The sequence below is a fragment of the Heterocephalus glaber genome, unplaced genomic scaffold, assembly GCF_053883595.1.
Source record: "Heterocephalus glaber isolate CG9 unplaced genomic scaffold, H.glaber_assembly_v1.0 deba00001429, whole genome shotgun sequence".
NCBI classification, from domain to species: domain Eukaryota; kingdom Metazoa; phylum Chordata; class Mammalia; order Rodentia; family Bathyergidae; genus Heterocephalus; species Heterocephalus glaber.
Genome location: NW_028258294.1, coordinates 682208 through 708336, shown reverse-complemented (window position 1 = coordinate 708336; position 26129 = coordinate 682208). Strand labels below are relative to the sequence as shown.

Sequence of the window (26129 nt, the reverse complement as noted above, 5' to 3'; positions counted from 1 at the left end):
GCTTCTTATATATTATAGATATTAACCTTTGATCAGCTGTGTGGGTTGCAAATATTTCCAGCAATTTTGTAGGTCTCTCTTCAATGTATTGATTTTTTTTCTTTGCTATGCAGAAGTTTTATAGTTTGATATGATCACATTTGTATATTTTTGCTTTGGTTGTCCATGTTTTTGTGGACATATGCATTCTAGTATTGTCTTTTTCAGCTCCAGAATTTCTGTTTGGTTCCTTTTTTATGGTTGTGTGTGTGTGGGGGGGTCTACAATAGGATATTTTAATTCTACATTTGTATTTTGGGTTATAAAGAATGAGAAATCACTCTTTACTCTTAATTCCAGATAAGTGAGTATATTCTGGTGTCATAGTCTGACAGTCTGACTGTGGGTGAGAATATGGAAATGGGTATAGGGCTGTGGCCTGGGGCCATTTCAGAGTGGTCCCTTGAGTGTGTATTGGCCTCTTCAAGGCAGTGAGTTCAGACCATGTATGTACCTGTACTGCTTCAGAGCCTTGCTGAAGTCCTCTTACAGGGACAGGTCACTGTGAGTCATTGAGCAGTCCAGGAATTGCTTGAATTCATAGGATCAGGGCTCCATTTGTGGAGGCCTACTGGCAGCACGGGCATGGGACTGCTGATAGCAAGCTGGGCAGGTTTTCAGGTACTCATAATGTATCCCACAACCAACCAAGCCCACAGCTACCCAGTGGCTATTGATGCCATTGGTACCATGAGGCCCAGCTGGCCCATGGGAGAGGGAGTGGGGTGAGAGCTGAGGGCAGTAGTGCATGAGTGGGTGAGCAGAGGGTGTGTTGGGGTGGCTGGTTAGCTGGACAGCCAGCCACACTGCAGCAGCTCCCCTGAGGCATGATGACAGTGGTGGGATCTGGACAAACTGAGGCAGAGATAGCAGTGATGGTAGCAGTTCTTTTTCACGGTTTCTAGCTTTTCATTGAACTTCTAATTTTGTTCCTAAATTATTTTTCTGATGTCATTTACTTGTCTATCTGTGTTCTCTTATAATTGCATGACCTTCTTGAATTATTTTGAATTCTTTGTGAGCAGTTTGTAGATCTCTATTTCTTTAGGGTCAGTAAATGCTTTATTTTGTGCTTTTGGTGAATTTCTAAATAAGCATGATTCTGGATGGACTCTCTGGTGAAATCCATTGCCAAGTTTGCCCTGGAATCCTTTAGTGGGCTGGTCTAGTGTCTGAGTCTACAAAAATATACCTGATGCAAGCGCAAGGACCTGAGTTCGATCCCCGGTACCAAAAAAAACAAACAAAACAAAAGTATACCTGAAACTTAATCTTTCGGTGTGGGTCCAAGAGCACCAGAGGAATACTGGGCTTCACCGAAGTGTTCTTGGCAATTGAGTCCATAGGCGAGGGCTTCAAGATCACTTTTGAAGGGATGGAATTTTGTCTTGTGTCCAGGGGGCCAGGTGAAAGATCAAGTCCAGTGGTGCTGTCCTGGTACTGACATATTCTTGATGGCTGGGTTCATGGGGTGGGCCTGATCCTGAGTCCATGTGGGATAGCTTGGTGCTAGGAGTAAGCCTGGAGCCCGAGACAGCAGGCCCAGGGTTGTGTACTGAGTGTATGAGGATGGCTCTGAATCTTGGAGCCACAGGTACCAGCCTGGGCTTGCAGCTATGGGGGACAGTGGCTGGCACTGGATAAGCCTGGAGCTTAGGTCAATGTTGGCTGGTCTGGAAGTTTGGTCTGTGAGTACTACCTGAAGCCTGGGTCTTTAAGGGTCAGCCTTGTGCTTAGGTAGGCCTGGGTCCTTGGGATGGGGGCTGGCTTGGATCCTGGGACTGCAGAGAGCAGCCTAGAACCTAGGTCTGCAGGGGTCAGCTGAGCACCAAGGGAGGAGGGGGTTCTTGCTGGTGGTGTAGTCAGGTTCTTAGTTCATTCCTGTTTAGCATGAAGAAGGCTTGGGGAAGGATGATGGGTAATGTGAATTTGTTCTTCTTACCCTCTTCAAGGCATTATTTTCTTATTTCTGTCCAGCTCCATTCAGGTACTATCACCTCTCGCCTAGGTTTTTTAGCTCTTGTGAAAGTATTTTGCATGTGGATAATTTTTTAAATTGATGTTTCTATTAGGGCCAAGCACTAGAAACTCCTATTCTGCCATCTTGTTGACATCACTACAAAAACTATGTTATATTTTAAATACCACTCCATGTTCTTGGCAGTTTTATTAATTTATACTCGAGAATAATTCTCAAACTTTTTACAATCAAGGACTTTTTTTTTTGTATACATAGACCTTATCCTTTGTCATCATGGATCCCAAACTTTGAAAAATTTTGTCAACCTAACTATATTAATTCATAATACTTATTGATTTCATCATTTTATAAAGTCAAGAATATCTATAATTGCCCATCATAATTGCCCTGTCACATTGAGTTGATCATTATATGTCTGAAGTTAATGTATGAATTAGCCTATGCAAGTCCCACTGAGGTTGAAAGTTGTTCTGAAATGCTCTTTATCACTTTCAGAAATCCCTGAAACCTATAGGAATCCCACATTGTGTGTTAGTCTTAAGAAGAAAGGATTTGCTAAGCCCAGGTAAATTTGCCCTGAATCCAGTCACTATTATCTTTAAAATCTAAATAGGTAATATCTAGATTAATGAGAGTTCAGAATCCATTTGTTGTTATGCTGAGCTTGATCTTCACCTTGGAACTTGATAATTTACTCATAAAAATATATCTTGAGATGGAATTATTTTGGAGTTTCTTTATGTATATAGTGTTAATTTTGCTTAAAAATATAAATTCATGGAACACTTAATGGTTTCATTGTTTGCTTCCAGAAAAGTCAGTGTCTCTAATAATTTCAATAGGAAACATCCACATCAGAGATGTCAACCATATACCTAGCCAAATCTTTGAATGTCTTAATGGGGCCTTCATAGTGTAACTTACCCAGTAGGAGGTGATGTAATATTCAAGCAAAGTTAAATATAATTGAAGTACAGTGTTTTTACAATTCTTTTTTTTTTTTTTTTTTTTGGTACCAGGGATCAAACTCAGGACCTTGTGCTTTACAATTCATATTTTTATAGAAATCTGAGTCTTGCAGCTATTTTGGTATCATTAATTTTGGTGAATAGAACCATGAACTGGCTAGAACTAAATGTTCTCCACCTCTTACCATGGCCTCAAATCAGAGCTACTAATTTGATATCCTGAAGACTTATTCTAAATGTTCTAAGTTTGGTATTGCCAGAGTTGCTCCTTATTATTGATTAAGAACACAGAGTGCTTCCAAATATTTCTAAAGAGAGATTCATGTTCCTCTAGAGTACACCTGGGGCCTTAATATAGTCAGAAATCTGAGTTCACCAGTAAGGTGTGTGGGCCCAGTGGTGATAGGGGAAGTTTTCCAGCATAGCCTTACAGCTACTGCTATCTCTGAGAGAAGGATAATGGAAATATCTGCTTCCAGATATCTCCCAGATTGGCTAATCTTGGGGAGCTGAATATTTATGACACCCAGTTTTGCTATCAGAATAAATTAAGTCTATAAATGATGCTTCCTTACAAGGTACTAGTGAGACTTGAATGAGAAGAGAAATATTTGAGAGGCTTGACAATTGAATTATCTCTGAAAAAGACTGTGGTGTTTATTAATAGAGTCTGTTCCATCTTTTTTTTTGGTACCAGGGATCGAACTCAGGACATTGCTCTTGTGAGGCAGGCGGCACCACCACTGAGCTAAATCCCCGGCTATTAATAGATTCTGTAGCCTTACAGAAAACCAGATCTTCCATGTAAGAAGTATGTCAGTTCTCTCCTATCTTCTTTCACACCAGATAGATCAGTCTTTCAGCCTGTATAAAAATAAAGAATAAGTAATTGAGTTTTGAGGGAATATGTGGTGATTATTATTTTCTTTGGTCAAAGTTCTTGGAAAACATTCTTGAACCGAGTGTGGTAGCACATGCTCATAATTTCAGTGCTCTGAGGCCAAAGCAGGATAATAAAAAAATTCATAAGTAGCCTGGGGAATTTAGCAATTTAGCAATATCCTGTCTCAAAATTAAAAATAAAAAGGCCTGGGGTTATAGATCAGTGTGGGTGTCCCGGGTTCATTCTCCAGTCAGTAAGCCCACACACAAGACCTGAAAATATTTATTGAGTTCCTACTATGTGCAAGGCATGAATGAGAATAGTATGATATGACACTGGTACTTGATTGCATGGGTTCTTCCCCTTATAACTGTAGGATCCTTAGGTAAGTCAGTTTCCCCATCTTAAAATTGAGATTATAATAGTCTCTGTTATATAAGGATTAAATGAGGTACTTTACAAAGTTCTCTTATTAGACTACATAATATATCATAAGAGCTATGTGTTTGATAAGTTTATTTAGTGTTTATTTATGGAAATTTTGATCCTCCCCCATTAGATTATAGGTACTGAAGGGATGCATGAACCTTAGAAAGGGAAGGGGAAAACAACATTTCCCTTTATGTTAAATAATGTTCCTACACCTATTTTGTGTTCCACCTTTCTATGTAGATATGATCATCTTTGTTTTGCAACCAATGAAGCTAAAATCCAGAGAAGATAGGTGGATTGCTTAAGGTCACATAGAATTGAAGACAGAATTCAAACTTGGTTTAATGCCAAATCTCATAATTATATACCTTAGTAATTATAAGCATATGGAGGAGAGGATCCAGTACTTATTTCATGATCACATTCTGCTGTTGTTTTCTCTTATCAGATGTCTTACAGTGTGTAGCTTATGTTTCTCAAATAATAAAGGACATATATTCTATATTGTGTGGATCAGAGGTACAAAGTATTCATGATATTCTCTCAAAGTAAATAAAAATTAAGTCAGAGCAAATAGAATAGGATAATTAATAATTATATTCCTAAAGCCAAGTGTGGTGATGAATGCCTGTAATCCCAGCACCTGGGAGGCTGAGGCAGGAGGATTGCCGTGAGTTTGAGGCCAGCCTGAGCTACATAGTGAGACCCTGTCTCAAAAAAAGTGTTCTTTTGATAAAAGGAAAGCTCTTTGTCATTTTAATTTACATTTCTTTAATACTACTGAGGTTTTATGGTTTTTCATGTTTTTGGCCTCTTCTAGGTTTTATAGGGTTTTTCGTGTTCTTGGCATCTTCTACTCTTTGTGTGTGTGTGTGTGTGTGTGTGTGTGTGTGTGTGTGTGTGTTACTAATATCTGCTCATTTTATTTTTGGAATGTTTCTTTTTCTTTATTTCCAGTACTGGGGATGGAACTCTGGACCTTGTGCTTGCCACTGAGCAGCACAAATCCTCAGCGTGTTTCTTATTGATTTGTAAATTATATTAAGAAAATTAACTTTGTCTGTTATGCATAGCAAACCTTTTTCCTACTTTCTCTTGTACATTTTCACATAAAGAAGCTTTTCATTCTTACATAAGCAAATCTACTGAACTTTTCCTTTATGTTTTTCTCTCTTGATTTCTTCCCTTTGGCCAGAGCTGCTAAAACTCAAATTGACTATTAACTCTTCTAATGGGTTGCGTTTTGAAGGAGGGTAGGGATTTGGGTATCAAGGCAGATGCAATGATGAGAGTAATGCAGCCAGAAGCAGCAATAAGCCCCAGAGACTAGGAAACAGAAATTTGGACTGCATCAGTCTAGGAAAGGCAGACAGGGAAAAGAAAATAGACTCTTGGGGCTTGAAGTTTGGGTCATGAAGCCTGGTATTGTTTTTTGTTGTTCGTGTTTTGGTTTGTCTCCATTTGGTATTATTTTTTTAAACAGGACATAGAGATTCATGCCAGCTTCTCATGAAATGGAATCCCAGGTGAGGAAACAACACTATATAAAGATAAGCGTGCTAGGAGTTGCACAAATCCAGGGAGCCAGAAGAGCTAGGAGGCTGTTGCTGCAATCCAGGTCCCAGGTGATGACATATTAAATTGGCAGAAAAGACTGAAGAAGTAGAATGGAAGAGGCAGTTCCAAGAAATATTTCTGTAGGGAGAACAACAAAGATAAGTAACTACAACAAAGACTAACCCAAGACCTTGTAATTTAGTAAGCTAAGAGGCATATGAAAAAGGTTAAAATGTCTCTGATATTTAGAGAAGGAGGTAAGATTTATGTTTCAATAACAGCAGCAGAGAAATTTGGAAGGATGAACTGATTAGTAGAGTTGTGCAAAGAGGTAGACCTTAGTTTAGGTTTCTGGGTATCACCAGAATATTCACATACATCTATCCCTTGGCTAAGTGGAGAGAAGCTCATCAAGGAGGAAACTGAAGCCCTTGGTTCTCTCCTCACCCACACATGACTGTAAGTCCTGTGTTTAAAGGAAGATGAAGCAGCTGTTTCCTCTGGGGTGTTTGGGAACTGATCAATTAATGAGCACAGAGCCTCAGAAGATATAATTTTGTAAATGAAAACCTCCATGTTGGTGTCAGTGCTTGGAGTGAGATCCTGTAAACAAGGTTTGCAGGTCAAATATAAACCCTGAAATTACATTTGGATTTCAGATAAACAACGAAGACATGTTTGGTATAAATATACCCCCAAATGTGTGAGACCTATTTACACCAGAAAATTATCCATTGTTCATCTGAAATTCAGATTTACCTTGTTTTGCTCCTTCACTCCTTGAAATCTGGCAACCTTACCTATAAAGAGAGATTCCAGAACTCTTCGAGATTATAGCAGTTTGTAATAGCATTTGGTGATAGTTGGGAAATGAAAAATGGCAGGAAAGTTCAACTTCTCCCTCCTCCAAAAAACATACAATTAAGCAAAAGGAAAAGATGATAAATGAAGTACAGATTAATTAATCAATTTGTATTTCTTTAGCACCTATTTTGCAGTGTGGTGGGTACTTTGAGGGCTTTATTCCAGGAGTTTACAGTGAGTTTTAAATTCCTGTAAGTCAATAATTTCACAAATACATGTTGTGAATGTGATATGTGCTGGTTCAGGCAGTGGCACTAATTCTCAGATGAAGAAGATAGTATTGTATCTCAGAAAAATAGAAGACATTAGATTAACCCAGGAAAAACATTTGGAGAACAAAATGGAATCTAATTGGGAATTAAAGGTGTAGCAACTAAGCTTACTGGCTGAGCTAGAAAGAAATGGCTCCTCTAGGTCCATGACTTTACTTAGCTTGAGAAGCAGCCATAGTTCAAAGAAAGTAGTAATCAGCTGAAGGTTGCAGATTAATTAAAGAATGGGGAGTTCTAGCCACGCCTTGAGTCACTTTAAAGTTATTTCTGTGACACTACATTGCTGCTGTAAGGGAGTTCTTATCAAACATAACATTCATTAACATGCAGATGAAAAGTCTGCTCTCATGAGAGTACCCTCATAAAAGATGCTGAGCATGAGTGTTCTTCCTCCAGTCCCCTTTCTTTTCCAAGCTTCTGAATCCCCACAAAGGGATTTCTTCTATGATAAAGGGGAGCACAGATGAATTTTCATGATCAGGGTGACAGTGAACAGTTCCTTGCTTGACAGACCTGGGAAGGAAAAACTGACCCAGAACTTCCTGTCAAACTTCTTTATATCTCCTTGTATCCTGAAATGCAGCAGCCCAGCATCTGATAAGTTTGGTTGTGAGGTTCTGAGACCTCTGTAGCCCATGTGAGGGGAAATCTGGCTTCTCATCTCATAGCATCACATCTCTGTAGGGCATGACTATTAGAGCAGACAAAATGATTCACTAGTGTTTTAAATAATATATCATGATTTATAAAGGGCTGTAATCCACATTATCTCTCTTGCTACTCAGAAAAATCCCAGGAATTATTTTCAGATGGGGAATCCACATCCCAGAAATGATAGGTGATCAAATGTATTAGGGTTAGGACTTGAGGTTTAAGCTCTTCTAGTCCTAAATCATAGACTTTCCCCAAATCACTGCTACTTGTTTCTCAGAACATTCTGTGTAAATATACTAATAAAATTCTGCTTCAGGGGGGTCATCTGAGAACACTTGGACATGGGTTATTATTGTCAAGGGATGTAGCCTCTAACCTTTGCCATTTTTTTAAAATAATAAAAACTATTATTTAGCATATAGTGTGTACCATGCATAACTATGCTAAGTAGTTTATAGTAACTATCCATTTATATTTCATGTGTATGTGTATGTATATGTAAATATATGTGCACATAGTTGTGTGTGTTTGACTTGTTCAACTGCATGTATCAGTAGTTGACTGGGTCAAAATTTTAGCATTTTAGCCTAAGATTGCTTATCTATGTAGCTACTATTTTAGACCTTCAATTTCCCCCTTTGCAGATAATTATTCCTATCTTTGGGATGTACAAATTGACATTCAAACATGCTTTCTTTTATAAATCTTAAAACTTCCTTCCTGCATGTTTGTTTTGTCACACACATAAGAAGAAGGGGGGAAAAACCCCGAAACTATGATTTGTAAAACAGTTCTGACATTTGGATTTAATTTTACTTGTTTACCAAGAAATTTTGTGTGTGTGTGTGTGTGTGTGTGTGTGTGTGTGTGTGTACCAAGGCTTGAACTCAGGACCTTGTGCTTGCCAGGCAGCCATGGCGACACTGAGCTAAATCTCTGGCCCCAAGAAAAATTATTTGTAATTTTTTTTTTTTGTACTGGGGATTAAGCCCAAGGCCTCACACATGTTAGTGAAGCACTCTACCACTGAGCTACAGACCAGCCCTCTTTTTTCAATTTTATTTTGATGTAGGGTCTAAGTTGAAATCCTGCCTTAGCCTCTTGAGTAGCTGGGAACACAGTAGTACCCCACTATGCCCAGCTGCAAATTCATTTTTAGGTTTATGTTTATGTTTCTAGCGTAGATAAAAAAATGTTTGTTTAAACTCAGGTCTCCAAAGCTTATCTATTGATTTGTTCTCTTCTGAAACAATATAAGACCTGATTATCCCCAACACTGTTACATTTTTTCTAGTGCCTACCTTTAATAAAGAATCTACCATAAGTTCTAAATTATCTTTTTCTTTTTGGAGGAAAGGAGATCGAACTGGAGTCCTTGTCCTTGCGAAGCAGGTGGCGAAACCACTGAACTAAATACCCGGCACAAGTTCTAAATTAGATGTAAAAGATCTACTTTTCTGAACTTTGGGTAAAATCTGCAAGATTAACATTTCAAGCAAATTTCAGGTGTTTCTTTGTTTTGTTTTGTTTTACATTTTCTCATCTTTCAGAGAAGAGGGCCATGTGTTATTTTCCTGAAGCTTTAAGATGAAGGAAGGAGTAGCAGTGAAGATAGGAAGGATAAGGCAGGAATGGAAGCTGCTGATGCTCTGACTGGGAAGATCCAGAACAAAGCCCCTGTGTGCTCATTCCCTCCACTTATTTGATTAATAAATATTTACTGAGGGCTGGGGATTTAGCTCTGTGGTTCTGCTGCCTGCCTCGCAAGCGCAAGGACCTGAGTTCAATCCCCGGTACCAAAAAAAAAAAATAAATAAATAAATAAATAAATAAATATTTACTGAGAACCTACAATAGCTACTCATTTGCTATATGGGGACTCTGGTCATAATTTTCTAATACACAGGAGTGGATAGACAAGTTAATAGGTCATTTTAGTTTCTTCTTTCTATACAAAAATACCTTCAGTGTATAGAGGGTTAGAACTTCTGATCTACAGGCTGGTTTTTTGTTTTGCTTTGGAGACAAGGTGTTGCTATGTAGTTCCAGCTATTTTTGAAACTCACACTGATCCTCCTGCCTCAGTCTCCCGAGTGCTGGGATTACAGGAGTGCACCACCACACCTGGCACTGATCTATAGATTGGAACCACTGTTTTGTTTTGAATTTTTTTTGTTTTTGATTTTTATACAACATGGACATTTGTTATTATAAATTCCAAAACAAAAATGGAGAAATTTCCACATAATATTTATAACCTTCAAAGTACAATATTAATACATGCCTGTCAGTTAGAAATAACAGCAGTTTGTTAGGCTACAGGGTTTAACATAAAACCAATTTACAAATGTGAAAAGCAGTAGTGGTCCAATATTCACCATCACACATGAATCTGTTTTGTTCAGGAATATTTTTTTAAAAATTAAAATTTCAGTATCATGAAAAATTAAAATAATACCTCAAACATGCCACAATCACTTTTCACAAATAAAGTTAAAATGAAATATACAAAAACCCATTTAATACTGTTAAATAACAACAACAAACTACAAGATTTGCTGAACAGAAATGGTAGGACCCCTGAATGTTTTACAGTGAATGTCAGGAAAAAAGTTAAATTGTGACTATTTTCGTGATATATAAGGCAAAAATTTACATGACCATTTCAAAATATATCAATTAAGATTTATAGTTTATAAGATGCACTAAATAATAGACCTTAAAGGTGAACACAAATGCTTAAAACAGTTACTAACACCAATCTGTGTTTATGATGTTCAAGGAGATGCATAATTAAAACTGTAGTATTTATTATCTCTGATAAACAGATAATACCTACAATGCTTCAAAGCAATCCTCTAAGATTTCATTTCTCTCATTTGAATTTATCATGGCTCATTTCAAAGACATATTACAGCTTTATGCTGATTGCAAGTGAATGTTACTGAAACATACATAGCCCCCAAGTAAAATAAACCATGCCTCTATGAAGTATCATCCTTTCTAAAAAAAGAAGTGTACTTAAACACAAGCAAGACTCTCATGTTTAAATGAACTTATATGGTCAAGTATTAACTAAATTAAAGCACAATGTAAAATTGTTAAGATATTAGTATACAAATATCCAGTAATATGCAGCAGACATTTCTAAAATGACTGCAATAAATAATCTTGGTGCTTTAATTTATTAGTGTCTAAGGTGAGAAATCCAAAACGTCAGGTATTTACTTGCTTGAATCAATTTCTGCATCAACATGCTTTCCTAAACATAATGTGCTTATCAATCTCTAGCTACTTTATTTGCCAATGTTAAATAAGAAATTATATAGCACAAACTAAAGAGTGTTCAAGATTGCTCACTTAATTTTACTGTTAAGCAAAGCTAAATATATATTCCAGGAAACACTGCAGTTTATTTTTAAAAGCAAACAAACAAAAATGCAGCAGTAAAACAATTAGTGAGGAGAAACAGATGCATTCACATATAATAAAGCCAATGCAACTTCTTCAGGCATTCAACTGTTGTGTTAAATAGATGGTAGTAAAATAAATAAATAAATAAATAAATAAATAAATAAATAAATAAATAGATGGTAGTTATTTAGCAGCAATGATTCCACAATAAATTATGCACTGTGTTTCTCAGTCCTGCACAAAAATTGCAGCTACAATTACATCAATAGTTGTAACCTACTGACTCTAATGGCAGAGAAGACCTTAAAACCGACTGTACAAAGAAATTGTCACACTGTGACAACAAATATAAAAACAATCTGTAGGTTTGAAATAAAAAGACTCCATGGTGAAGAGGACAGTGTAGACAAATGGAGATTCCAAGTCCACCAAAAGAAATAACTGCCTTCAGATCTGAGTCCTTGATTGATAAGAAAGGCTGGGGCCTGGGCTTGAAACCGTTATCAGACTTAAAAGAGTATGCTCTGTCTTCTGTTCTTCCCAGGTCCTGTCTCTGGATAAGAAGAATTTCAAAAACCAGGGTCCTTTTGCAACTGAATCTCTTTCAAACTGAGTATCGATGTTTTCTGGTAAAGCATGTATTCTTGGTCCCAGACTTCAAAAGTATACATGTTTCGTGGCCTCTTCTGCTGAAACCCTTTTTTTAGATTCATACTGAAGAAATTTCATTATCAATTCAATTCCTTCAGAGTCTAACCTTGGTGCATGGTTTATCAGAAGGTGTGGTTTATATTTTGGAAAGTTGTAGTTCTTGAATTCATCATTTGAAGAAACACCTGGCCAAGTTTCCTGAGATGGAGTTCCTAGTAGTCAGAAAATTAAGCCTAGTTCATCTTCCATAGTTGATCCTGGAAACAGAGGTCTTCCAGAAGCCATTTCAAAGAAAATGCAACCAACACCCCACATGTCGATCTCTGTTGAGTGCTTGGAGGAACCAAGAAGCACATCAGGTGGCCGGTACCAGTGTGACAACTTCATTTGAATAGGTCTTCGTTGAAACTGACTTGGCTCTGGCTAGTCCAAAATCTGCTAGCTTTAATTCTCCTTTTTCATTAATGAGGAGGTTCTGTGGTTTCACATCTTGATGCAACATCTTTCTTCTGTGGCAATATGCCAAGCCACACAGAATTTGGTAGAGAAATATCTTTACATTGTGCATACTCATGATGTTCCCACCGTCATCCATGTACTCTTTTAGGTCTTTATCCAAATATTCAAAGACCAGAGTCAAAGATTAATCAGTGTGAAGAATGTCATGTAAGGTTACTATATTTGCATGTTTTAAATCCTTTAGTGGAGAAACTTCTCTTACAGTTGTACAGGGTGCACTTTCTTCATGTTCCAATTGAATCTCTTTTAGTGCCACCAAATTCTGTCAATTTACTTCTTTCTTTATATACTGTTGCATATGTACCCTCTCCAAGCTTTTCCAATTTGATGTAGGTTTCCATTTTCCCAAACCCAATTTCTGATAAGGAAGCTGTACGAGACCTTCGGCTCATCAGTTGATCAAATGGTGGACTGTTGATTTGTAACTTTTCAAGATATCCATCAGGTCTTCTTGTATCTGCAGGCAGGGATAACTGCTTATTTAAATCCTCCATTGAGATCCACCTATGCATACGATTTCTGAGAGAAACACCTGTAGGTGACTGGACTTCATTAGATGATGTCACAGGAGCTTGGTCACTCTCACCATCTGATCACATTTTTAGATTCTCATGGACAATATCTAGTCTGCTTCCATTCCTGGGCATGGCCAAGGCTGCCTCCAGTAACACTGTGGGGTCTCTGCAATGGGGTCTCCACAACAGGGGCTTCTTGAAAGACCCTGTATACTGGTGGAGGAAGGAATGCATACAGTGAGACGTGGGAGGTCTGCCATTCTTCACAATAGGGTCATTGTCTTTGCTGTTTTCTTCAATAGTCATTTGTTAGGCCAATTCAGATAATGATTCATCAATAGTCTGGCTTCCTCCAAGTGTGAGGGACAGCCTTCTCTTAAACTTTTTCATTCTGTCAATTGAATGTGGCTTGAAAAATCTGGCAAGGGTGGGCAGTGTGTCCGGCAGGGGCAAAGCAAAGAGACGTGGCATCGCAACACTTGTGGAGCCCGGATGCAGGTCCTAGCCTCAGGCTATTTTTTGGCTTTTGAGACAAGGTCTTGGTTTGTAGTTCAGCCTGGCCCTGAACTCATTATGTTGTCCAGGCTGACCTCGAACTCAAGGCGATCCTCCTGTCTCAACCTCCTGAGTGCTGAGATTATAGGCACACACCACTACACCTGGCTGTTTTGTTTTGAACTTGTATATTTTGAGCTTTTATTATTTGCCTGCCTTAGGATATGCAAAATATTTGTATATTTTTCATGTAAGACTGTTTTCTTGTCTGTGAAATAGAGGCAATACCGGTGGCTATCTCATGGGTTTATATTAAATAAAATGATAATAGCTCTACTTTGTTGAGAGCAAACTTTATGCAGGCACTGGTAAGTATGGCAACTATTTCATTTAATCCTTGTAAAAATTTTGAGGGAGGTACTCGTTAGTCTTTACAGATGAGCACACTGAAATAGACCGATTAAATAAATTGCCCAGCCCCACAAGGAAAATAAGTGACACAGTTTGGACTCTAATCTGAATTGGTCACAGGTTCATTATGAAGACATCTGATCCATGATGTCTTCATAATGAAACTATAAAAATATTCTAATGCATGGTTTGATAATGGTTGCTTTCTCTGAAATCCATTTTTTGATATAATAAATGGTTTAAAAATTAAAACTTGAATTTTTCTCTGCTAAGAAACATTGAACAGTTTCATTTTTGACCATACAAATAGAAAATCGGGTCTATCTCTTGGAGACACAGAACCTAAAGTGAACACATTTTTACTGGATACTTATTTTTTGCTTTCATTTATTTTTGTTTTTTTCTGTTGGTAACCTTTGGAAGAAAGCTTGAAAGAGAAAATTCACCAAAGGGCAACATTTAACTTGAATTGAAGGTGAGAGGGGTGGGCAGTAGGAAGCCAATTGATATTTATTAAGCTTTTCTATATGCAGGTCATTATAAGCACATACACAATTTACTGAGCACTTACCGTCTTCCTTAAACTGTGCTGCTGCTATTGATCTATCAAATTTTTACCACAGTATTGCAAAATGAGGTCACAGAGCCTCAAAGAAGTCAAGTAATTTGCGCAAGATCACATGACCAGATGTTGACGCAACCTAGTTTCAGGACAGTCTGCTTTCAGTCTGTGCTATTCCCATTACATCCTCCAGCTTTGCTCAGACAATGCTGGGAAAGGAATTCTCTGAGATTCTAGGCTGATAAACCCAAAGCCTGGGTCCCAATTGACTCCATCCTGACCTCCCAAACTAAATGTTGCTTTAAGTCCTATTCTGGAAAATTCTTGTAACTTTAAAAAAATGCCTTTTAGAAGTTGCTGATTGCTAAAGAAAGTCTCTAAATAATACATTTTTCCATAGAAACAAAGCTTTTGTAAATGGGAAAGGGATGAAGGATTGAAGGAAGGGAAGGGGATGGGGGAAAAAAGAATTAAGATATGTTATATACAGGTACAAATTCCCTATGACAAATGTGATCATTATGTATGGCAGACATGTACTAATAAAAAAAATACTACATTTTTCCAGAAGTTAGAAGCTTTACAGTGAGTGCAGTGTTCACATACCTCGGAGGCAAGACCCTGGAGCTGGTGGGGACATGTTTCTCTGATATGTTCTAAAAAAATATATTGTGGACCAATTCTAGCTCTAAGTAGTCCAAACTCAATTAGAAACAAGAGGTATCTAGTGAAATGTTTCATAGGATAAACTGCAGGGTCGTCTCATGCTTGCCCCTATCAGATATGAAGAAAGGTGGATATTTTTAGAATTTTTAGATGTTTTGCATTATTCTCTTACACACTGGAAAATCAAACAAAAAAACCCAGCTTCCTCTTGAATTCTGTGACTGTAGTTTTTGCACCACCGTCAAACTGTTTTCCTAAAAGGATGGTACCAATTTACACTTTCCTTAACAAAATAATATATTTTGGTCTTTGCCAAACTAATGAAAAATAGTATCTTACTTAGTTTTCATTTGAATATCTCTTATTATAAGTAGAGTATCTTCTTCATATATTTAAAAATTACTTATAGATCCTTTAATTCAGAAATGTGCCATAAATTAATCTAATTACAGAAAAACAAGGAAGATAATAGAGAAAGGTAGTTAGCATGCAACATGTTGTTAGATGGTTGAGATGCAACATGAAAGAGACAAGACACCTGCAATAAAGATGAGTCATGAAAAGTATTTGAGCAAGAGAAGCTGACTCATAGTCAAAAATGTGTTTTGAGAAGCTTTGGACAGTGTAGAAGATCGATTGCAAGTGGTAAAACATTAAGGATGGATATAAATTAGTTAAAAGTTTGTTGCAATTCTGAACTAAGGCATTGCCAGAAAGAAGAAAGCTGATGGAACCAATTTGAAAAGCATTTCAGAAGGAGCATCAAAAGATTACCCAATAAATATCAGAACTAAGGAAAGAAAGACATCATTTAGGCAAATGAATTGAAATTTAAAAAATGAATAATGGTAGGGAATTTGATCTCTGACATTACTAAACACGTATTAAAGAAAGGTTTATGATATATATATATGAAATTGAATATATATTCATATACATGAAAATGAATGAATGGAAATGTACACACATTGCATATATTCAGTTTTGCAGCATCCATAATAGAAAAACTTAATAATCTATTTATGAAACATCTAACTAGGAAAGTAATATATAAAATAAAAACTTATTGAATTTCTTAGAAGGATTCATATCAGAATTCAAAGTCAGATGCATGTGATGCCAAAACCAATGCTCTTTTTCCTAGTCTAAGCTAAGTTCAAAGGAAACATTTATGGTGAAAAAATTCTTACATCATGCAGGGATGCAAACTGCCTGCAACACTTGTAAAGCACCTGGGATTATTCCCTGAGCTATCATATCATCAATTTAGCTTATATATGATAATTCTCAAAGGAATTCACTATAATTCATAGATGTCTCTATTCTGAATTGACCAGAGTCAGTCTCTTTACTGGGAAAAAAACCCTCTAAAACCAAAACCAAAACCAAACCAAACAAAACAAAACCAGAAAACTCATCTATTTCCTCTTCTCATCTCCCTGCAACTCATTTGGGAAAAGATGTCAAATTGTATTAAAAATTTTGACACTCCAAATATAGTCATATTCAAATATTACCCCAAAATGCCTCCTCAAAAAGATAGTATCTTTGTTATATAAATCCACTGTTAAATAGGATGGAGATTGTGAATACATAATTACTATAATGACTTTGAAAGTGTTGAGGGAAGATAAGTCTGATTATTTGGAACCTGATGTTGCAATTTTATGTGTAAAAGTATAATCTGATCATGGCCCATCTTGAATAAATCCTATATTTATGTTTCACTCTTAGCACTCATGAACTTGTTAGCTTCCTTTCATATGTATTACTACTTTTACTGTCAGCCATTTTAGGGGATTAATGGCCTCATGGTTATAACCAGCTATTATTTGCTTGATACTTGATATATCACATCCCTGAAGAAGAAAGTTTAAAAAAAAATAAACACTAAGCCCAAAATATAAATATTAACAAGAATATCTAATTATAAATAAACATAATTCCCCAGGCATTGGATTATAAAGGTACAGAAATGACACACTCTCAAATTAATTAATTAATTAATCAATTAAAAGTACTGGGATGTACCTTAGTGTGAAGCCCTTAGGTTCAATCCTTAGTACTGCGAAAGAATGAAAGAAAGAGAAGGAAGAAAGAAAGAAAGAGAAGGAAGAAAGAAGGAAAGAAAGAAAGGCAAAGAAAGGCATAAGATCTATATTAAAATGTTAAGGGATATGAAAGATTTAAATAATTAGAAAAGGAGCCCGTATTCATGGATTAGAAATGCTCAACATTAGAAATAGAATTTTAAAAACTTTTAATATAAATCTCAACTGAATTTCCTTGTAAATTAGATAACTTGATTCTCAAATTAATATGGAAACAAATGAGAATAGAATATACTGCTTATTTAGTATTATATAAATATCAAGGGCCGGGGATTTAGCTCAGTGGCATGGCACCTGCCTCGCAAGCGCAAGGTCCAGAATTCAATCCCCAGTTAAAAAAAAAAATCAATAGGCCTGTCTGAGGAAAATCTTAGCTTCAAGCCACACCCTATGAAACTCCAGAAAAATAAAAATTTAATCACTATTTTAAAAATATTAAGGAAAAGAAAGTAGAATTTTATAATTTCAGAGTGAGAAAGAGGAAAAAATAAGCTTCCTATTCATAGATGATATGGTTGCACATATAGAAAATTTAGAAGATCTACAGATACATGATTAGTTTAAAAATGAATTTAGGAAGGTTGCTGGATAAAAGGTAGATATACAAATCATCCATATGTCCATGTATCAATAACAGTCAAAATGAAATTTTTACAAAGATGCCATTTATCATAGCATCAGAAACTTCAGGTATGTAAGAATAAATTTACACACAAAAAGGTATAAGATTTCTACACAAAACTATAAACTTTACTGAGATAAATTAAATAAGAACTAAATACAAAAACTATACTATATTCATGGGTTAGAGGAATCAATTATTTTAAAGATGTCAGTTTGTCTCATATTATCTTAATGCAATTCCAATCCAAATTCCAAAAAGACTTTGTTTTGTTTATAAAACTATATAAACTGGTTCTCAAATTTATAGGGACACATAAAGGACCAAAAATAATGAAGATATTTTGAAAAAGAAGAAGGTAGGAATAACTTCTATGAGCTATCAACACTTATTATAAAGGTACAGTACTAGCACAATGATAGAAAATTGAGCCATGGAATGAATTCAAAGCCCAGAAATGAATTGCCACATGAACATCTATCTGCTTTGTAATACATGTGGTGCTTCAGGACAGTAGGAAAAAAACAAATCTTTCAAAAAATGGTGCTTGGTCCTTAATTATTCATATGTTATAAAAGAAAAGATAATAAAAAAACTCAACTCCAGATATATTGTATTTCTAAATATGGGTGATAGAACAATACAACCTCTAGGAGATTATGTAGCAGAGTATCTACTCTGAAATAGATGAGTTCTTAAACATAATTCAGAAAAGCACAACACAGCAAAGACTGGTAATCTGACTGCATTAAAACGAAGAAGCTCTGTTCATCTAAAAATAGCATTAAAGCAAACTACCACAACAAATATAATCTACTAAGATTCATATCTCATATATAGGAAAAACAGCTATAAATCAATAAAAAACACAGTAAAAAATCCAATATATGGGCCAGGGATTTAGCTCAGTGGTTCTGCCGCCTGCCTCGCAAGCGCAAGGACCTAAGTTCAATCCCTGGTACCAAAAAAAAAAAAAAAAAAATCCAATATAAATGAGCAAAAGGCTTAAATTGGCAATTTACAAGAGGATAGCCAAATGGCCAAGGAACTCCAGTATTCAGTGAAATGTTAATTAAAACCAGAAAATATCACTGTACACCAACTCTAATGGCAAATAATAAAAAGGGAAAAGGGGAAGAGGAAAAAAACTACCACCTGTTAGTGAAGATGTGGAGCAGTGGCTATCATACATTGCTGATGGGAATGTAAAATGGTACAACCAATGGGGAAAACTCTTTGGTATTAGGTATGGAAGTTGAGAACATACATACCTCTGACCCAGAAACTCTCAATGTTTATCTTATGTTAGGAAGGAGAGGATCAGGGTACTTTGGGGATGCTAGTAGTATACCATTTCTTGACACTGGTAGTGGTTACATGGGCTTTTGCTTTCTGATCATTGTGTTACACATTTTTATTTTGTGGATGTCAGCTCCACTGGATTAAGAGACTCCTGGAGAGGAGATTAGATTGGATTGTGGGGGGGAATAACTTCCATAATGAGCTATTAGGAGATGGGGCCTAGATAGAGGAAGTGGATCATGAGGCATAAACTTGGGTACTCTATCTGGTCCCTGCCCTCTTCTTGGGTTCTTCCACTGCTCTCTGCTTCCTAGATGCCATGAGTTGAACTGTTTTTCTTGGCAATGTCCTTCCACCATGATGTTTCTGCCTTGGAAATAGCAAACCATGAGCTGAAACTTCTGAGACTGTGAGCCAAAATAAATCTTTTCTCCTCTAAATTGTGTATGTCAGGTTACCTTATGATAAGAGGGAGATAAAGGTGCAGTTTTGTCCAATAACAAAGCTAACAGTGAAGACTTTTCTGTGTATGCATTATGTTTCACATTTGAAAAAAGATTAAAAAAAAGAAAAGGAAAATTCTCTGTAGAAAGAAAACAAATGTGGCAAAATGTCAACAATTGGTGCAATTAGGTGAAGGGTATATGGGTATTCTACTATCTTCCTCTGTTCTGTATATTTGAACATTTTTTAAAAGTTGGAAGGAAACCTCTCTTTTGAGCCAACTTCCCCTGTAGCCAGTGTCCAACTTCAAATCTGTTACCTTATGGGAAACTCCTTCGAAGTGTTGCCTCTATGAGGCTCCATTTCCTTTCAGGAAAATGTTTTGGTGCACTAGTTAGCCTCTACCCACTAGTATACTGAAGATTAAATTCATGCTTGTAAAGAGTTGTGCTCCACATATCTGTGCATGTGGTGAAGGTTCAATGTCATCTTGCTACATTCTTCTCAGTGAGGTAAGTATAACATTAATCATCTACCTTTCAGTGATAAGAGGTTATTGCTTTTTCAAAGATGCATAGCTAGTAAATAGCAGAGCTAGGATTAAATTTAAGTTCATTTTCTTAGAAAACTAAAACGTATTTCTTTGAAGTACTTGACAAATATAAGTTTGGCTGTCACATGCACAGGGCACATGTTTTCTGATTTCCTAATACATCATGCTGTATTCTTTTCAGTTGTCATTCATAAATGAATCAAAACCAATCACTGCTAAAGATGGAATTGGCTATTCTCATTTTATGGTTGCAAGTCTTACTGCTTAGACCATCAATCTCCAAGATGGAGTATGGTCACTCTAGAAGTGTGCAAAAGAAACACTGAGCTGTAAGCAGAATTTCTGTAATTTCTAGTTATATTTGTTATTCACTAAAAAATTAAGCTCTATTAATATGGATTGAGGTTAGCATCTTTACACTGTCCTTATATTTGATGCTCTGATCAGGTGAAGTATAAATTTAGATTCTTTTACTTTTAGGATTTAGTGACATATTGCAATTTAAAAAGAGATTTATGTGTGTGTGTGCATGTGTGTGTTGTGGGCCTGGGGGTTGAACCCAGGACCTTTGCACTGAGCTATATCCCCACCCTTACATTTTTTTTTTTATCTTGAGACAGGATCTTGTGAACTCATTAAAAGTTGACCAGGCTGGGCTCCAATTTGCAATCCTCTTACTTAGGCTTCCTACAGTACTGGGATTTATAGATTTTTAGAATATAGTTTTTACCAAATGAAATCTCAAAAAGTGAACAAATTCTTTAAAAATTGCTGATAAAGCTTATAAAGGTGATACATAGGAAAGAAAAGATGGAAAAAAGAAAAATAAAAGAGGGCCGAGGATTTAGCTCAATGGTTCTGGTGCCTGCCTCACAAGCGCAAGGTCCTGAGTTTGATTCCCCCATACCAAAAAAGAAAGAAAGAAAGAAAGAAAGAAAGAAAGAAAGAAAGAAAGAAAGGAAGAAAGAAAGATTTAAGCAGAGAAAGGAGGAAAGCAGGCAAAACTGACATGCTTCTTAATGTGAGCTCTTCACCAGTTAAATTATGAGGTTAATCACGATTATTTAAACAAATCTAACAAGTTGACCAAATGTTTAAAAACTCAAAACTATTAAGAAGTCCATTTGGGTGAGGCATGGTGATACATACCTGTGATCCCAGCACTGAGGCTGAGGCAGAAAAGGATTGCTGTGAGTTTAAGGCCAGCCTGAACTGCATGGCAAGACCTTGTTTTGAAAAAACCATAACAACAACAATCAAAAAAAAAGAAAAGAAAGAAGTGTATTTGAAATATTAATTTATGTTGGATATGGTGATGCATGCCTGTAATCCTGGCAGGAGGGAGACCAAGGCAGGAGGATTGCCTTGAGTTTGAAGCCAACCTGGGCTAGATAGGAGTTCAAGGCCAGGCTGAACTACATAGTGAGACCTTATCTCAAAAAAAAAAATTAATTTATATCTACTATCCACAGGTACAGAAACCAAAGTATGAAGTATGTATTTTCCCTTGAGAAAATAATTTCAATTTCATTCTACCCTTTCAAATTTTGGGTGTGCATTTTATAATGCATATCTTTTACTAGTGCAGTAGTGCATATATATAACTTGTAAAATCATATATATATATATATATACACACACACATACATTGGCATATATACTCAAATTAAATACATTTAAGATTGTAATTTAGATAAAGTCTTTCCACCTTTCACCAGTTGAGAATTTTAGCCTGTGCATGCAGTGGTGATTAGCACCTAATAATCAAGCGGTAAGAGTTGGTTGCTACTATTAAGTTTAGTCACAAAGGCAATTCAGAATGTGCTGCAGAAGTGAGCACTGATATATCATTTATACATAACTGTCACCATTTCACCTCAAATAAACAGCATAATCTGGTCTCTCTGGAGACAGTCTCTTTGTCTACAAGTATAACATTTGCCACAATTATAATGCTAGTTCTAAAAGGCAATCATATTGACTCGAGGAATTCTAGAAAGGTCTTCCTTTTAAGTGTGATGTGGGGAAACCCAGAAAGACCTCCCTTAACTCCTCCATCAGCACCCCCCTCCCATTACCACTTAAAGCCCCTCTATCAGCATTCATTCCTGTAAAGGGGACTACCTTTCCTCCACCTCCAGGTTCACTTTTTCTGCTCTGTGTTCCCAAGAACCTACCATAAACCTCAACATCCATGCTTTGAATATAGACACTCATTTATGTGTTTGTCTGCCTGCTTAGAAACATGCAAGGTGTTGTACTCAAGGCTTTGGAGTGCAGACTATATGAGCTTAGGCAAGTTACTAAACCTCTTTCAGCTTATGACTTCATCTATAAAGTGGAAAAATACAACCTAGAGCTGTTGGGAACATTAAATGTGACAATATAATTTTAAAAAATATTTAGCTCATTTTAGGTGCTCAACAAGTTACTGCTATTTTCTTCATCCTTTCTACTCCACATAATAAATATCATTTTGAATATATAATTAAAATAAGGATAAAACATTTATTTTATTTGACCTGAGTTTCTCCTACAAAATATGCATTTTTGTTGAATAATGACTAACATTTCGAGAGTGTTTACTAAGCTGGGTACTAGATATATGCTTTCCAATCATTTTATTTAATTTTCAAAACCATATGAAGAAAGTATTGTTAAAATATCAATTTCACACATCAGAAAATTGAGGACCTAATAATTTATCCAGTTGAATGGTGGGGACAAGATTGGAATAAAGGTCTTTGTACTTAACTATTGTACTACAGAGCACTTAACATTTAAATACCCAGTTTTTAACCTGCTTAGGGCTGGCCTGAAGTTTTTACTGCCAAACCCAGAACAAACTGTATATATTTGGATTCAGAGCAAATCTGGCCTAGAGCTTTCTCAAACACCTCATGGTAACCATCCTGTTTCCTCCTGGACATGGCTAGGTCTTCTGAAAAAGCAACATGTGTAGCAGTGCCAAGAATCAGATCCTTTGAAGTATTCAGCCTGTGAAATCAACCTGCCTGGGCTTTGGCCTATCCCCCAGCTCTGAGTCAGCTAGCTAGCAAAAGGGCCAGAGGCTCAGATCTAATCAATTCCTAAACAGGTCCAACCACACCACTTGTACCATCTTCAACCTCTCATATCCTTCCAACCTAATTTCACCACAAAAAACCTGTTTGAGAGGGAAGGCATCATATTTCTCTGAAGTTACACAGGGACTCCCCCTAACTTCCTAGCCTCCTGCATCAACTACCTGGCATGGATAGCCACACTTATTTCATAAATGACAATGATGATTAATGACACTGCTGGAAGTTTTGGCAGCCAAATCAGCCAGGGTTCAAAGTCCCAGCCTTGCAATATTGTGCAAATTGTATAATTTTTTTTTTTTTTGAGATGGAGTCTATATCTAGGTGGGACTTGAACTCCAGGGCTCAAGTGGTCCTCCCATATCAGCCTTCCAGTCAGCTGGGAATACAGGAATGCTCTGGGACACCTGGTTTGTCTAATCTCTGAGTTTCAGTTTTCCTATTAACAAATTGTGGAAAACAGTATTAACAGAATCTTATAGAGTTGTTACAAAGATTGAGAAACATGAGTGAAATATGTGTAATGTTCTTGGAATAGTGAGTGCCTTTGCTCTGAGTAAGCACTCAAATTTTAGCCATAATTGTAGTTTGGGGCAAGTGAACAAAGGGCATTCTATCACTCTCCACCCAGAAAGTTTATGTGAAAATTAAAAAGCTCTTGCTATTTATTAAGTGCTTAAAACATTCATCCTTTTGATCAATGAACTTCCTCTCTCTTTGTACTTTAATAATAACAGTGAACAACTTGAGTTTCTTCCATCAAAAACCTAACTGAGGTGCAGTAAAAAAGGAAACCACTCTTGGAGATTAGGTGAGCAAATAGCTGCTGTCCAATTAGACAAGAGAAAGAAAAGGATAAGTATAGGAAAGGAAGTTAAATTATCATTATTTGTGGATGACCTGATACTCTACCCCAAAAACTCTACCAAATGATTTCAAGATTTAATAACCAAATTCAGTAGTGTAGCTGGATACTCAAAAATCAATATCCTTCCTGTACACGAATAACAAACTCACTGAAAGAGAAATTAGGGAAACTACACCTTTCACAAATAGCATGAAAAGAAAAGAAAAAGAAATACCTAGGAATAAATCTAATGAAGTTAAAGACCTCTGCACTGAAAATTACAGTACTCTGAAAAAGGAGATCGAAGAGGACATCAGAAAATGGAAGGATATCCCTTGTTCTTGGGTAGGAAGAACCAATATAGTGAAAATGGCCATACTTCCAAAACTGTTAATACCAACTTAGTGCAAGCCTGATCAAAATTCCAATAGCATATCTCACTGAATTAGAACAAACAATCCTAAAATTCATTTGGAAACAGAAGAGACTTAGAATAGCAAAGACAATTCTGGGCAACAAAGGCAAGGTGGGGGGCATCACACTTCCTGACTTGAAATTGTACTACAAAACTACGGTGATAAAAACAGCATGGTACTGGCAAAAAACCAGACCTGAGGAACAATAGAACAGATTGGATGATGTAGAAATAACTCCAGACACACTCAGCCACCGTACTTTGACAAAAGAGCCAAACACCTTCACTGAAAGATAGCCTCTTTAATAAATGGTGCTGGAAAAACTGGCTTTCCACTTGCTGAAGACTAAAACTAGACCGATTTCTTTCTTTCTTTTTTTCATTAAGTTTATTGGTACATTTTAGGTATAAATAGTTACATTCATCATTGGGATCTTGTACATTTACATGATGTATCTTGGTTCTTATTTTTTCCCCATTCCCCTGCCCTATCACCCCCTCCACCCTTCCCTATTTACAATGACTTTGTTTCCATTTTTTCCTTTTTTCATATTTTTTCTTTTCCCTTCTTTCCTCCCCCCCCCTTAGACCTTTTCTTCCTATTTCACATTATTATTATACATTTTGATCCTTATTTACGCTTTTAGTTTTTCATACCAGAGAAACTATTTGGTATTTACATGTGTGTCCTATTTATTTCACTTAAGAGTATGGCCTCAGTGTGCATCCACTTAACTATAAATGTCTCTAGTTTGTCATTCTTTATGGCTTAGTAGTACTTCATTTTATAAAAAACAACAACACATCTTCTTTATCCAGTTTCCAGTTGATGGGCAATTGGGCTGTTTCCAAGATTTAGCTATTATAAACTGTGCTGCTGTAAACATGAGTGTGCATATATCACCATGGTATGATTCTTTTAATTCTTTTGGGAAGATACCCAGCAGGGGAATAGCTGGGTCAAATGGGACTTTCAATCCTAGTTCGAGGTATCTCCATACTGATTTCCACAGTGGTTGCACCAGTCTACACTCTCACCAGCAGTGGAGAAGTGTATACTCCCACCAGCATTTGTTATTGGTTGATTTCATGATAGCAGCAATTCTTTCTGGGATGAGGTGGAATCTCAGTGTTGTTTTCATCTGCATCTCTCAAATGACCAGTGATGTTGAACATTTTTTCATATGTTTATTTGCTGCTTTTACTTCTTTGTCTGAGAAATGTCTGTTCATTTCAGATGACCATTTTTGAATTGGGTCTTTATATTTGGGGGGTCTGATTTTTTTGAGTTCTTTATATATTCTAGATAGTAGTCCTTTGTCTGAGGAACAGCTGATAAAATTTTTTTCCCACATTGTAGGTTTAGACCGATATCTTTCACTATGCACTAAACTATAATTGAAATGTATAAAAGATCTAAATATTAAAACAGAAACAATCTGCTGGAAGACAGAATAGGTAGAACTCTCAAAGACATTGGTGTAGGCAAAGGCTTTATGAACAAAACCTCAGTTACTCAGGAACTATTACAAAGAATCAACAACTGGTATCTCATCTTATTAAAAAGCTTTTGCACAGCAAGAGAAACAACCAACAGAGCAAAAAGACAACCCACAGTGTGGGAAAAAAATTTTGCCAGCTGTTCCTCAAAGGATTACTATTTAGGATATAAAGAACTAAAAAAAAAATCAGAGCCCCCCCAAATTTAAAGACCCACATGTATAAATATCGAATTATTTCTCTGTTGTGAGAAACTGCAAGAGTAAATGAAGACCAAAATGTATAATAGATAATGGAAAATAGGAAGAAAAGGTCCAAAAGGGAAGAGGAACTGGTGGAGGTGGGGGAATTGGGGAAAGGAAAGGAAAA

At 36.4% G+C, this 26129-nt stretch overlaps 1 long non-coding RNA gene and 1 pseudogene across 3 annotated transcripts in view; both read right to left on the bottom strand.

The window, feature by feature from the left end:
• Positions 1 to 3620: 3620 nt before the first annotated feature.
• The window catches only part of LOC147827834 (uncharacterized), a 32639-nt gene continuing 10130 nt past the window's right edge, over positions 3621 to 26129 (bottom strand). For both annotated transcript variants that reach the window (XR_015451582.1, XR_015451583.1), the window contains one exon: positions 3621 to 3852. This is a non-coding gene — a long non-coding RNA (uncharacterized LOC147827834). The remainder of the gene's footprint in view (positions 3853 to 26129) is intronic.
• Positions 9884 to 17045, bottom strand: LOC101718554 (cyclin-dependent kinase 17 pseudogene; annotated as a pseudogene). The gene has a single exon (XR_015451578.1). The product of XR_015451578.1 is annotated as a cyclin-dependent kinase 17 pseudogene (transcript).